Consider the following 14,069-nt stretch of genomic DNA (forward strand, 5'->3'; position numbering starts at 1 on the left):
GGTAAAATCCCAGAACAGCAACGAGTCACCTCCCTGTGGTCTAGCAGCGGCCACAGCTGCGGTAGCTGCAGCGGCTGCGGCCTCAGTCACCGCGGTGTACCACTCATCAAAAGTCTCCATCAGTGTGGTCTTAATAGACCCAAACATCTCCGAAATCTCAGCCCGGATCGCTGCAGCCACCTCCTCGTGAATCATCTGACGAAGCTCCTCGTCACTCACACTGCTCGTACCAGGTCTGTGGTGTGGTCCAACCATGATGCCTCTGAAATACAACATAGAAATATTAGAGACTCTATCGAGCATAACCGCACTCGATAACGCAACCCTACTCAGTCTCCGATACCTAGGGATTCTTACTTGGGTTGCCCACTGACCCGGTGTCTTCAGTAGTGTGGGCCCAATACTACCAACTACACCGCATCAGCATTCACCCCAAGTCCTCCTCCCCAAACCCCGGATCATGAGTACTCTATTCTTGCCATGCACTAGCTACCCACTCGCTCTCAAAGCACCTCATAGAAGCAGGTTTCCCTAGACTAAGGCATCACAAATCAGGCCACTCTAGTCCTAATATGAATATCTAGTCTACTAGCATGCGTATCATATCATATCATATCGTATCTCATAACACATATTGTAAGAGTATTTTGGGGATGATACCATTCGGGCGTTGGCTGACCGTACACATTTCTTCTCCTTGGTTGTTTCACCTCTTATCAAATTTTTATTGATTTTATGAATAAAAAGATTTTCTCAATTCCTCGGTTTGAGTTTAGTTACGGCCAAAGGTGTATCCGAATCCCTCAAACCAAGGCTCTGATATCAACTTGTAACGACGTAAATTTTAAAACCAATTTTTTCATTTTTCTAAACATCAAAAACATTGATTAATATTTCAAATTCAAACGTGAACAATATTATCACAACAAAATACATCCGAATGATCCTAAAATAGTTTTTCCCGACAATGTGTACGATCACGCTGGCGCCTTCCCACGGTCCTCGCTAGTAACTGAAATACATAACACAACAAATGTAAGCATAAATGCTTAGTGAGTTCCCCAAAATACAACTTACGCACATACGCCTTTCCAGGCCCTGACCTTCCGGTCCATGTGTCTCAGCGGACTTCCATCCCGACTAGGTAAACCTTCCGGTCCTACCCACGTCAACCTTACGGTCCACATCACAATGCCTTCCGGCCCATAACATATTCGCCTTCCGGCCCATAACATAATGCCTTCCGGCCATATCAAGCATATCATTCATGGCACATATAACGAATAACTTATCACACATAATACATATATCTCATAACATATCCGACCTTCTGGTTACTCAGTCAAACCCTTCCGGGTACAGTATAGTGAGAAACCTCACCTCGTGGAAAGTCTAAGATCTCGCGTCCTTGCTATCACCGAATCCCAATGACGACTCCACCTCGCCTAAACATAAAAATATCATTTAATACACAAAGACTTCCACCACTAAAACTTTACCCCTTATCATCATTCCTCAGAGAGTAAAAGACCATTTTACCCTTCCTAAAGTCCTCATGTTGACCAAAACCCTAAAAGTCAACAAAAGTCAACCCTGAGAGTACGCGAGGCATACTGCTAGATGTACGCGGGGCGTACATCGCCATTCCCCTGGATCGGGGTCTCCACCCAGTACGCTGCGCGTACTGGAAGTTACGCCCAGCGTAACCATCAGAATCAAACACTCTTCATTTGTGGTCTTAATCGGTTAAGCCATTACTCTAACTTCTACATCCGACTCTTTTAGTGTGTCTAACCCCATAAAGTCGAGACCTTTAAGCCTTGGCATGGCTGTAAAGGCTCCAACATCACATAACAACATTCTATTCCAACTCAAGGACCTAGATCTCATGCATGGTGCAATATCCATGTCCAAGATGACATTTTTATGAATCTACAACTCTAATAGATCAGAAATATGAAGTATCTAAGCTTATGGAGGCTATTTGCACAGAAAGTCTCCACCTTTGGGACTTAAATCCTAGAAAATGATACTTTAAGCATGCAACATGAACCAAGTGACAAGATCCAAACTTTTTACCTGATAATGAAGCTTTAACCCTTGCAAAGCTCAGATCTACACTTGAGCACCACTTCTAGCCTTTCCAATGAGCTCTTCTTCTCCTTTGCGACCTTGGAATGGCACCAACAAGCTTAGAATACACACACAAAGGCTTAAGAACGAAGGCACACACACTATTTAGGGTTTCACTCTGAGGGATGGTGGCTGAGAAGTCCAGCCACACATTCCATTTATAGCCCTCCACAGAGATTAGGGTTTTTAGATCTTGACAAGTTACGCCATGCGTAACCTTGGGTACGCCCAGCGTACCTGAGGGGGAACGCGTCCAAATGAGGCGCGCGAGTACGCGCAGCGTACACCTTGTACGCCCAGCGTACTCGCCTACCATGAAAACCCTAAATTAACAACTTAACCAAGATGCAAGGCTAAAAGAAGAATACCTGGATTTCGGGCTGTTACAGATAGTCCTATGTACCATTCCCAAAGAGACTATATGTTTTTATTTTCAAGACAAGGGGCATTGATTACGAAGCTACCCTAACTGATGTCTGTAATTTTCTAGCAATATCGGATGTATGAATTTGATTCTTTCATTTGTGGTAGTGTCTAAATTTACCAAATAATATCACCGAAGTTTCAAATGGACAAAAACTTGGAATCATGCAAGTTGTATTGTATGATGAATGAGAATTTTCATCTTTGTAAAATTAAGACTAATTCCTTATTCACATGTATATGTGAGTCAAGTGAAGGGCTAAGGGATCGAGTACGCATTCTTCTGCATTGGTCAAGGTCCACCACAAAGATCAATAAGACTATTCGTCATATTTTACTAAAGTTTAGTAAACATGGTTATGATTACAAGTTTAAGTATAATTATGAAACATTGGAAAAGGGTTCAATGTATGGCAGAACGAATGAGAAGAATCAAATTAGGTAGAAAGATAAAAGTTTCTTCAATCTAAAAAGATGGGAGAGTACTTTAGTATCATGTTTTATGATCATCTTAATGATTATTAAACCATATCACAATTGATCCTCTAATGACATTTTAGTGCATTCTTATGGCTAAGAAGAGGAACCACAAATTGTTGAAGTGGTTAAATCAAGAAGATATGTCATACTTCATTCCAAAACAGTTCTTAGAGTCATACTCCAAGATTGTAACTTGAGTGATATATCTTAAAAAAGGTTTATAAAACTTGTCAAATGTAGAGTAAAATGTTTTCTCCTCTTGTATATTTGAAATTGGTGAGTTGTGATGTTTTGGATAAAATAAAGACCAACTAAGGCCAATTGTTTGAAGTGTTTGTCATAATAAGAATCCGCACTGTCTCTTGAACATTTGTTTGTCAAGGAATGGTTCTTCGAAAGAGAGTCTTATATGTCAAGAGGATAGTGGGAGTCTAAAAGATCCTGAAAGAGTTTCAAGAACTAATCAAGAATAAAATCATGTAGTTTATCACTAGTGCAAAACATGAGGTTTGTAACCTATCCTGGTGACTTATTCTTATTTATATTCCCATTCCAGTTAAAGTTGACTATGCACCTGAGTTCTAAAAGCTCTCAATTGTTAGCATAACAAACTGGAAGAAATGGTAGGCCTTGTGCTACCAAGTGACAAGAAGTTAAAATTGATCAAGTTCAGTCCATATGAGTTTGGATTTGTCACTAACCTTGTCTTGTGATTGTGGTTTTGACAAATTTACATGGATAGGAACACATACACCATAAAATCTAAGCTTCATAATGTTTCTTTTCGATTCATGAAAATGATGGTGAGGAAACTCTTTCACTAAGTAGATTTTAAGTAGATAGCAATTGTGATATTTGCATTCTCAAAGTTGTTAGTGGAGCGTATATGGTTAACCGGCACACTAACATGGACTGGTGAGAAATGGAGAAGGTCTAAACAATTGAAACTATGATTATGACATCCCTTTTCATTGTTCTAAAAAGTGTTTAGACAAACATATGAGCTATCTAAGGAAATGTGTATGATTTTGATAAAGTTTTATCAAAGCATCTCGTATCTGAAATCTAAACTTTGGTAAGAAAGTCAATAAAGTATTGATTTCTAGAAGTCCAGCTGATTTCTGGAGACATGTTAAAGTTAGTGGGAGCATAAGTGTTATGCTAATAATTATCATGTTAGTGGGAGCATGATAATTATGATAAGTGTTGCAAGTTAGCAATGTTAATTATAGAAAACAAAAGTTTCAATTGGGAAAAGTTGTTTTTCTATAATTAAGGGAGCGGAAATTATACTTCATTTCAATTCTAAAAGCTTAGATTGAAATTTTAATCATCTTTAGTACAAGGATATATATATATATATATATATATATATATATATATATATATATATATATATATATATATATATATATATATGAATTTTATGTTGGAATGGTTCAACATAAGGAAATTCTCTCTCTCTCTCTCTCTCTCTCTATATATATATATATATATATATATATATATATATTGCGTTTTCAAATTTGATTACGATTACGACATTCCTCTTCATAGTTAAATTATGAAAACATGGTAAATAAAAAAAATATTGTAGCAAAATACTGGTCTAGGATCATGTCTTTATCATGAATCGTGTTCCATATGCTTTAGATATAGGATCAACTACATGTGCTATAATATTTATCCTTTCTAAATTTTCCTAATTCCTAGGGCACTAAGAGGGGAAAAGGTCTAGAATTTGATATGACTAAAATGATTAAGCAATTATTGAGGAAAATCAGAGGTTTACCAAAGATTGGTTGCTCATAGACAGTTGGAAGTATGGTGTAAATTTTTGGAAAGGACCATATTGACATATTATGAAAGGAGGCAACTCTTATTCAGAAGTGATAGCCAGAATGGGGATGTGGAAATGTTTCTATAATTTGAAGTTATCCATTAAATATGTGTAAGATTAGAAAACTTAATGCAAGAAGGATGTTCAAAGGAATGTACTTTGAATTTGAGACTTTGTTTACATGGAATTGATCTCCATTGGAATACTTTGTAATGTTTGTTGCCAAGTCTTTGTGACTTTCGTGCATAGTCATAACAAGAGGATCAATGGATATGAGTTTAAAATCTAACAGACTACAGTAAATGACAAGAATATGATATTCTTACATTTATCATAAGGATTTGGGTTTGTGAAATGAGCATCATTAGAATCATGTTCAATTGGTATAATTCACAAAGTAAGCATCATAAACAAACATAATGTGCATACTTGGAGTATGGCATGACTATTGTTTAGAAAACATAGTGTACATGCTTGGAGAATGGGATAACTATTGTTTTAATTTAAGTATTAAGTTGATAAATCGAAACATTATGAAATGATTAATATGTAATCAATATGGTGATGAATAAAAGGTGTTTTATTTATACTTTGCATGTTTTGACTTCAAGTATTAAGACCATATTGGATTCAATTATTCTTGTTTTTCACTTTGCATGTTTTGACTTCCTGAATTACTAGGTTATTCAAACCATCCACAGTCGGTGATACTTTGGAAGTAGGTATTGAGGTGAGACTGTCATGAATGGGTCTATAGTTTGTCTGGGACAAAGTGGTTGCAATGTTCATGAGTACTCCTAGAATGAGATTCAGGTATTGGATTCAACCCACGATAATTTGAACCGCTTCATGGAGTTTATCACGAGTGAATCATGAGACGATAACATCTTATGTTCTTCAAACGGAGACATGTGAGTTGTAGTTACGCGCCAGTTGCACATTGACATATGTAAACGCAACCAGTAACTTGGTTGTTATAAAACATATCGTTGAGTGAAATTTGATGAGTAAGTATAAGCGAACATTTGGGTCAAAGTTTATCCATTACTTTTACCCTAGGAGGGATAAAAGTGATATCTATGGGACCCTCGATGATTTAGTGATGACACCCTAAGTGCTTGGGCAAGCCTAGACTGATTTGATTTGTTCAATCAATCAGTCATCATAAATCGGAAATCAGGAAACAACAAATGGATAGAGAGAATGATTATAATCCATGTCTCTATCCATATAATATCTAGAATAGAGGAATATATGATCCCTTATCTAATAGACACGTCATTTGACTAGGTTAGAGTTCGGCAGTAGCTTTAAGAGCTATGATTGCTAGTCGGGATCTTGGAGTCATGCTTGAATAATGGTTTTAGACTTATCCAAATGTGTGACAACCCGGTATTTCAACTCTTTGTAATGGCCTAATAGGTCAAGTATTGTAAACATTTTTGAGTTAATCAAAATAAACGTTGATAATAGAATGTCCAAAAAGTTTCTATTTAACTACCTACTATGTTTTGCATCATTAAACCGGGATCCTACGTAAAAAGAATGCCTAAACCCGGCTTCGTATACTGAAGTTAAGATTTTTCCAAATTCGGCTTAGGAACAGTCAACTGAAAACTCGAATCAGAGATCGAGCGACTTTTGGCCGGAATGACCTAAACGAGAATCGAAGGTCTCGACAATGGTTGTTCAGCGGTAAAAAGTCTGGCAAAAACCGACGTCAGATAAAGAAGTTATAATTTTTTAAAGAAATTCCTTAATCACGTCATTTTAATAAATAAATAATAAAAATAATTTCGGAATTTGCCAACGGAATCTAAATGAAAGTTGTAGATCGTAGTCTCACCTTCTCGGGGATATAAAGAACGTCGAAAACGGAGTTCGTATGAAGGAGATATGAATTTTTAAAGTTTGATAAATAATTTATATATAATTTTTATTAAAAATTTGGTATTATCCGAAGGGGAGTCAGCCTAGGGTCGTAGTACGCCCTGCGTACCCTCGTACGCCCCGCGTACTCGAGGCCACGACCTCGGATCGTCCACGTCGCCCCTATGCGAGCTACGCCCTCCCCGTCCCATCCGAAGCGTTGCAGCCGAGGATGCGGTCAGCAGTGACGTCCCGTACGTGCCACATATGGGAGTACGCCCCGCGTACACATGCCTCTCAGCCCCCTATAAAAGGGATGCGAGGGATTCCGAAAAAATTGCTCATTCACTCTCCTTTTTCTTGCGTTTTGCCTCGTTTTCCGTGCTCGCACTACCCCGAAGCCCTGGTCATTTTGTGCAAGTCCCGAAGGTCGATTTTACTCCTGAGATTCCCGAGAATCCCGAGAAAAATCCGTTTCCCGAGACGAAACTCTGCCCGGTTTTCGATCTCGCTATCTTCAAACTTCCAAGTGAGTTCATACCCCTTTATTCAACCTTTGAAATGCTTTTAAATGTTTTAAATACTTTATGGGGGGGAATACAAGTTAAACACTTACAATTATTACATCAATCACATGTGATTGATTTAATCACATGTGATTAATAACTAGGAAACCAATGATTTTATCACTATTCAAACCGTTTTACTTCAAAATATTTTACAAACTCTTTTACTTATCAAATGCTTTTATTTAAACTTTGTTTTACTACTTATAAATTGCATGCCCATATATGTATAGATATATAAGTAATGTTTAAAGCGCTTAGGAAGGCCATCCGCCCTATTTCCTTTTCGCGCACTGAGATGTGGTCTGGTGGGATTTCAGGTAACCATCCGAGGGTCGTTTCAATATTAGTTATATATCATATATACATGTATAGACATAAAAGTACTTCCATATTCATACTTATCAATACATCAATAGCTAGTTACCATCGGGGTAACACAGAACATATACAACTATACTAGAAACAGAACATATACAACTATACTAGAAACAGAACATATACAACTATACTAGAAACAGAACATATACAACTATACTAGAAACAGGACATATACAACTATACTAGAACGAGAAACATTACAAATACATAAACACGTGAACAATTGTGATCCACTGTATCGGAGCATGCCTTAAATGTCATGGCCCGAGTTGTAGCCAGAATTCTCTTGGAGGGAGAGCGTTGAGTTTGCATATAGATCTATACTGGATTGACCATCCTACACCTTGCTGCTAGCTACAGCCGGACCTGCAGGTCTGCGGGTGCCAAACGTCATTCCGTTATTACGACCGTTCTTTATGTCGTTGTTATCAGTCGATAGTATGGTGCAATTATCACATTATACCTTAATATAAATCCGGTTTAAGGTAGTTAGTACAGCAGTAGTTCCTATAATACAAAACTACAGTACTACAATGATTTACCCATTACATTTTTAATGATAACCTCACTTAAACTTTAATGTACAAACTATAATTTGTTAAAAGATAGTTACACTTGGGAAATTACACACTTTTACAACAAACGAGCATACAAAACAGTTAAGCCTTGGTAGAAGGCTACTTTAATAGAAAATATAGGTTTTTCTGAGAGATTCAAACTTTAACAAACATTTACATACAATTTACAACTTATACTTACGACAGGTTCAAACGTTTTGATAACGAACATCGACACTAAAATACTTATGAACTCACCAGCTTAATGCTGACAAACTCTTTCAAAATAACTTGTATTCTCAGGTCATCAGTAGACAGGTACCGATGCTGGCTTTTGAGAAGATGGAGCGCATTTCAAGACTCATCATATTATTTTGATTCGCATTATATTTTTGGTGTCTAAAACTGTAAAGAACACGCTTGTATTAAAATTATATATTTAATGCAATGGAAGATGTTGTTTGCTTATTTACATTTACTGTGTTGTGATACTTTACATGACGTCCTCCGCCCCAGAACGTTTCCGCCATTCTTGGTTTTGGGGTGTGACAAAATGGGAGACTGTTGGATTAGATGTCTAAGCCAATGACTATTATTGGTATGTACTTGACTCGAGAGTAGCATGGTCTATTTGGGTTGCATGGCATCTGAATAATTGGATAGACAATCGAGAAAAAGGTTATTCATGATTTATATTAATATATTATAAGTTCTAATATATTAATATGAAATCATCTTATTTAATTACTATTGATCAACAATTAATTGGGAATTAATTTTGTGATAAAAAAGAGACAAATTAAATATATAGGGATTGAATATGTAAATTATTCATTCTTATATATGTGGGCTTGTGATGCATTGTCCTTCATGTTGAGCTTAACCCATGTGGTAATCCATGGATACTCCATGAAGGTTAAAACTCATGGATCATGAAGGAAATGAAAAGTTATGATTCACATGGTGTAACCCTATATGAGCCACACTATATAAAGGACCCCATGGTTCATGAAATGGCACTAGTGCATACACAAAAGAGGGCAACGCCAATTTTCATACAGTAAACTTAAGTAACCTTTTTCTCAAGTAATTCCAGTTGTTGGTGGTGTTGTGTGAACCATTTGAGGTGCATAACTTGGGGCACTAAGCTCTTAATATTATTCTAGTTAGGATGAAACCTTATAATATTGAATATTTGCATGCATATTAGAGAAAACATATTTCCAAGGTTTCTACGGTTGCATGTACACCATAGGAATGTTAAACTGCTCAAAACCCATCAATCACTTCAAAACCCAATGCATATGATAGTACAAATGGATAGCCTATCATCTAACGAACACAGAGATTCGAGGGGGATCCATAGTAGCGAAACATGAGCCTCCTAAATCCGGAGTATACAAGTGTAAGTTAAATGGAAGATGTCAGAACTAGGAATTTTGATGCCTTGTAACCATTAAACAACGATAACAAATGTGAACCAACAATGTGAAACATTGTAGGATGCTTATTCAATAACAACAAAACATCAATCAAACACTTCATACAAATGTTCAAATAGTCAACATAGAATTAGAAAACACTAGAAATCCTTGTTTAAGTCCATTTTGGATTAGGATTTCCTTATTAGGCCCAATGGACCAATAAGCTTCCAATTTGACTACTTTGGGCTTAGAACTCTTAAATGGGCTCTAATTGGACCCACTTCTATTTATTTTAATATTTTGGGCCATATTGCGCGTAGAATGAAATAAAATACTTTAATGGACCTTATTAGGCCATAACTAGCCTAATTAGCCCTAATGGGCCATAAAAATCATTCCTAGATTTATTTGGGCCGACCATTCACCTAAATGGATTATAATATAGGCTTAAGCATTAAGGGCCCAAATCTTTTTTTCCCTCTTCTTTTCTCGGCCCAACTTCTCAAATGGAGGAGAGTTGACTTTTGCATGCCACCTCATTTTTACATAAGGGTCTTCCATGCGTTCATCCCATGTTTTCATGCAACTATCCCATCAAAGATCTCTTCTCTTCCTCTCTCTTTTGCTCTCGGACGAACCCAAACAAACAGACACACACACTTCACTTAAAATTCTCTCAAGGAAACTCTCTCCACTCCTCTCCATATTTTCGAGATCTAAGAGGCTTTCACAGAGATTCTTCCGCAAAATCCTCATCTAAGGTAAGTTCATGCTTGGATCTATGACCTAGACTCTTTGTTTTCATAAAAAATCATCTCTTAATCCATTCAAATTCATGATCTTGCATCTTAGAACACACTAAGTTCGAGATCCATCCAAGAAACTTGCTAGGGCCGAAAATAACACCAAATTTCTCCTAATCTTCTTCAAAACCAAAACTACAACTCAAGGTGAGCTTTATACCCCTTCCTTTTTTTGGTTTTTATGAGTTTTATAGGGGAGAATACAAGAAAATGTGTAGATATATGTGTATGTGTATGCTATGTGTGATTTTATGCATGTATGTGTCTGATTTCATGTGTTTTTGTGATGAATATGTTACCAAAAAAGGTGTAAACCCGAGATCGTTGACATGAGAAAGGAAACAAACATAATTTAAGCTATTTTACATGAAACAAGTCAAGAATAATAGCTTATAAGGTTATGATGAACATATTCTAACATAAAAACCCATTTTTGGGCTTAAATTGTCAAAAATACAAAACTTGGGATACAAATCGACAAGTCACGGTTTCTTGAAGGTCAAAAGGGTCAAAATAGTTTCTATAATCATTTTTCTGAATATCATAAATTTCAAGCGACTTAAAGTGTAAATTTTTAGCTTAATGGGCTAATTTTGGGCTTTTCGGCCCAATAAGCCTCAAAATGTAAAAAATGATAAATTGAAGGGGCTGAAAGGAAACTTTTTGTAAACCAAGGGGTAATTAGCATAAATAATCATTTTAAGAGTCAAAAATGCTTTTCACTATAAAAAAGGACCAAAAATGTAAAGTTTTTAGATTTTGGGTAAAAACTGTAAAAGTTGTGAAAAATGAGGTTCTAACCGAGAAACACCATTCTGGAAGGGCTGAAGCTGTCAACAAAATAAATTTTGGGTTAAAATTGTGTTTTCATCAAATAAATGATACATAAGTGTTAAGAAAATGTTTTAAGGAGTAAAAATGAAATTCATTTATATAAAAGGACCAAAAGTGTTATTTTTATACAGGAAGGGTAGTGAAAAGGTCAAATTCCACTTTTAAACAAATTAATTCATTAATACAAAATGCAAGATCCACGACTACCGACGAAACGTAAAACAAATACACTTTCAACAATAAATATCGTTACAAACGAAGCGATTAGGTCTCGAATCAATACAAAACAACAAGCGTTAAACCACACCATCTAAATAAATACGTGATAACTAAGATGAGCAAACTTACAAACTTTGGGCTTGGAAGTTTCATATCATGCTTGTTGGGCCTTGCTAGCCCATTAACATGATCTTTGGGCCCAAAGGGAATATGCTTATGTGCTATTGGGCCTCCTATGACCCGATTTCATGTAAAAGGACTTTCAATGGCTCTGATGTGCTATTGGGCCCTAGTGGCCCATTAGTATTGCTAGTGAGGTCAAGAAATCAAATGTGAGTTGGGCCAACGTGCCTTTCGCATTCCCGACAGCCTAAATAACTCACGGAAATAACGGGACTTCGTACTCCCCTTTTCCTCGTTTGTTAGGCTTACAAGAAATTAAGGTAAACAGATTTAGGATGTTAATCAAAAGTAATCATGGTTGTTGGATTAAGTGAGTAGTAATGGGTGACGCCTTTAAGGATCGTTCGAAACCTGTAGTTATAAACTAGTCATTTTCTAATGCATGATTATAACGACTCACAAACCCTAATTAATCCCACGCCACACGAGAAATCAAAATCATTCGTCGTGATGATATAGCAAATTGAGAATTCACTGTATTTTATGTATTGGGAAAACATCGGGTTTTCCTAGGAAGTTCAACATTTTCACTTGCGCGATTAATACTAAGGTTCAACATTTATACATGTTTTAAAAATCAACAAGCATATATTTACGGATCTCCACACTTTTTATAAACAATGATATTTTCAGAAAATATCGGATTTTCTGGGATTTACAAACTACACAAAATCATTTTATCACAACATTGCTTATGAACTGACCAACATTTCATATGTTGACGTTTTTCAAAATTAACTTGTATTCTCAGGTAATAGCTAAACCGAAAAATAAGTATCAAGTAATGTCAGGGTGTTTTGCTTATGATATTGTAACAACCCGAAAATTTTCGTCGCCAAAACCCGTTCTACCCGAAAAGTCGCTGTTATCAAATCCGTTCCGTTTTCTCTTTGGGATAATTATTTGAACTTATATGTTTATTTTAATTTAATGAGTGTCTAAATCACTCAGGAACTCACGTAATTAGCCCGAAAATAATTATTTCATAAGTTTTAGAAACATCCCCGCCGGGTGTCAGTAACTTAATCGGGTGCGACCAAAAGCCGCGTTTAACGTCGGTATCGGATAGAATTCCACCGCGTACAAGTTCTAAGACCTATATAAACGTGTTTTAGTATCCATTTGAAGCTTTTTCCTTCTCTCTCTACTCTCTCTCTAACCTCTCTCTCCTAAATCCAAGTTTAAGGGTCCAAAACTCAAATTTAGGGCTTCAAATCTCTAAGGTACTTTCCTTAGCTTGTATTGTAACCTCCTTAGCCTTCAAATTCAAGTTCAAAACATGATTTATGACCATATTCATGAGTTTACGGCCATGGAGCATTCATTGTCCGTAAACTCATATTAAGTGGGTTTTTGAGCCCTTAAACCCCTCCTTAACAAGTTTGGGACTTAGATATGGCTAAAAAAATGGCTTCAAGATATGGACTCTAAACAATTAAAACATGAACTTTGTGAAGTTTGAAGGAGTTTACGGCCAAGGATCATTCTTGCACCGTAAACTCATTAAACTAGGGTTTTCATGCCCTTAAACCCTTCCAAATCACTCATGTGTCTTAGTTACGAATTATAGAACATTGACAATTGCATTTGGACACATGAAACATCATTTTTGGGGGAAAAACAAGAGTTTACGGCCAAGACATGTCCTTGGGCCGTAAACTCCTCTAAATGGGGGATTAAGTGTCTTTAAACATGTCCAAATGCCCTGAAACTCAACCAATGTACTTGTGGTAAATCCTAGAATCATCTAAAAATGGTTTGGAGACCTTAAACACATCAAATGCATCACATTTAGGAGTTTACAGCCTAAGCACATAGCCTTTGCCCGTAAACTCATAAAAACATGTCAAAATGTCATTAAACCACCCTTAAAGCCTTGGAATGAATTTTAGAAGTCCATACAAACAAGTTTTTGGCATTAAAACACAAGGATTTACTCTCTATGAGAGTTTACAGCCATGAGAAGGGTCTCATTGGCCGTAAACTCCAAAAATCCCTTCAAAATTACAAACAAATGCATATAAGGCTTTGGTACAATTTAAGCAATCACATGTGATTAGTTTGGGATCCAAAAACACAACTTTTCATGGATTTATAGGAGTTTACGGCCATGATACCATGCTAGGCCGTAAACTCCCTAAAATGTGTCATTTTTATGTTAAAAATCCATTCCAAGACTTTGAACCAAACCTAGAAAAATTCCCCTAAGTGTATGAAGTCACTTTTGCCCATATTCGACCCCACCATGAGTTTACGGCCGTAAACTCATGGGGAATGGGTCTTGTGGCCGTAAAATCCCTAAAGGGGGTGTCCCTTTGAAGTCCCAACTCATTTCCTAAGTCCCTCGCATCATTCAT

This window comes from Lactuca saligna, chromosome 3 (genome assembly GCF_052625555.1).
Source record: "Lactuca saligna cultivar CGN05327 chromosome 3, ASM5262555v1, whole genome shotgun sequence".
Classification (NCBI taxonomy): domain Eukaryota; kingdom Viridiplantae; phylum Streptophyta; class Magnoliopsida; order Asterales; family Asteraceae; genus Lactuca; species Lactuca saligna.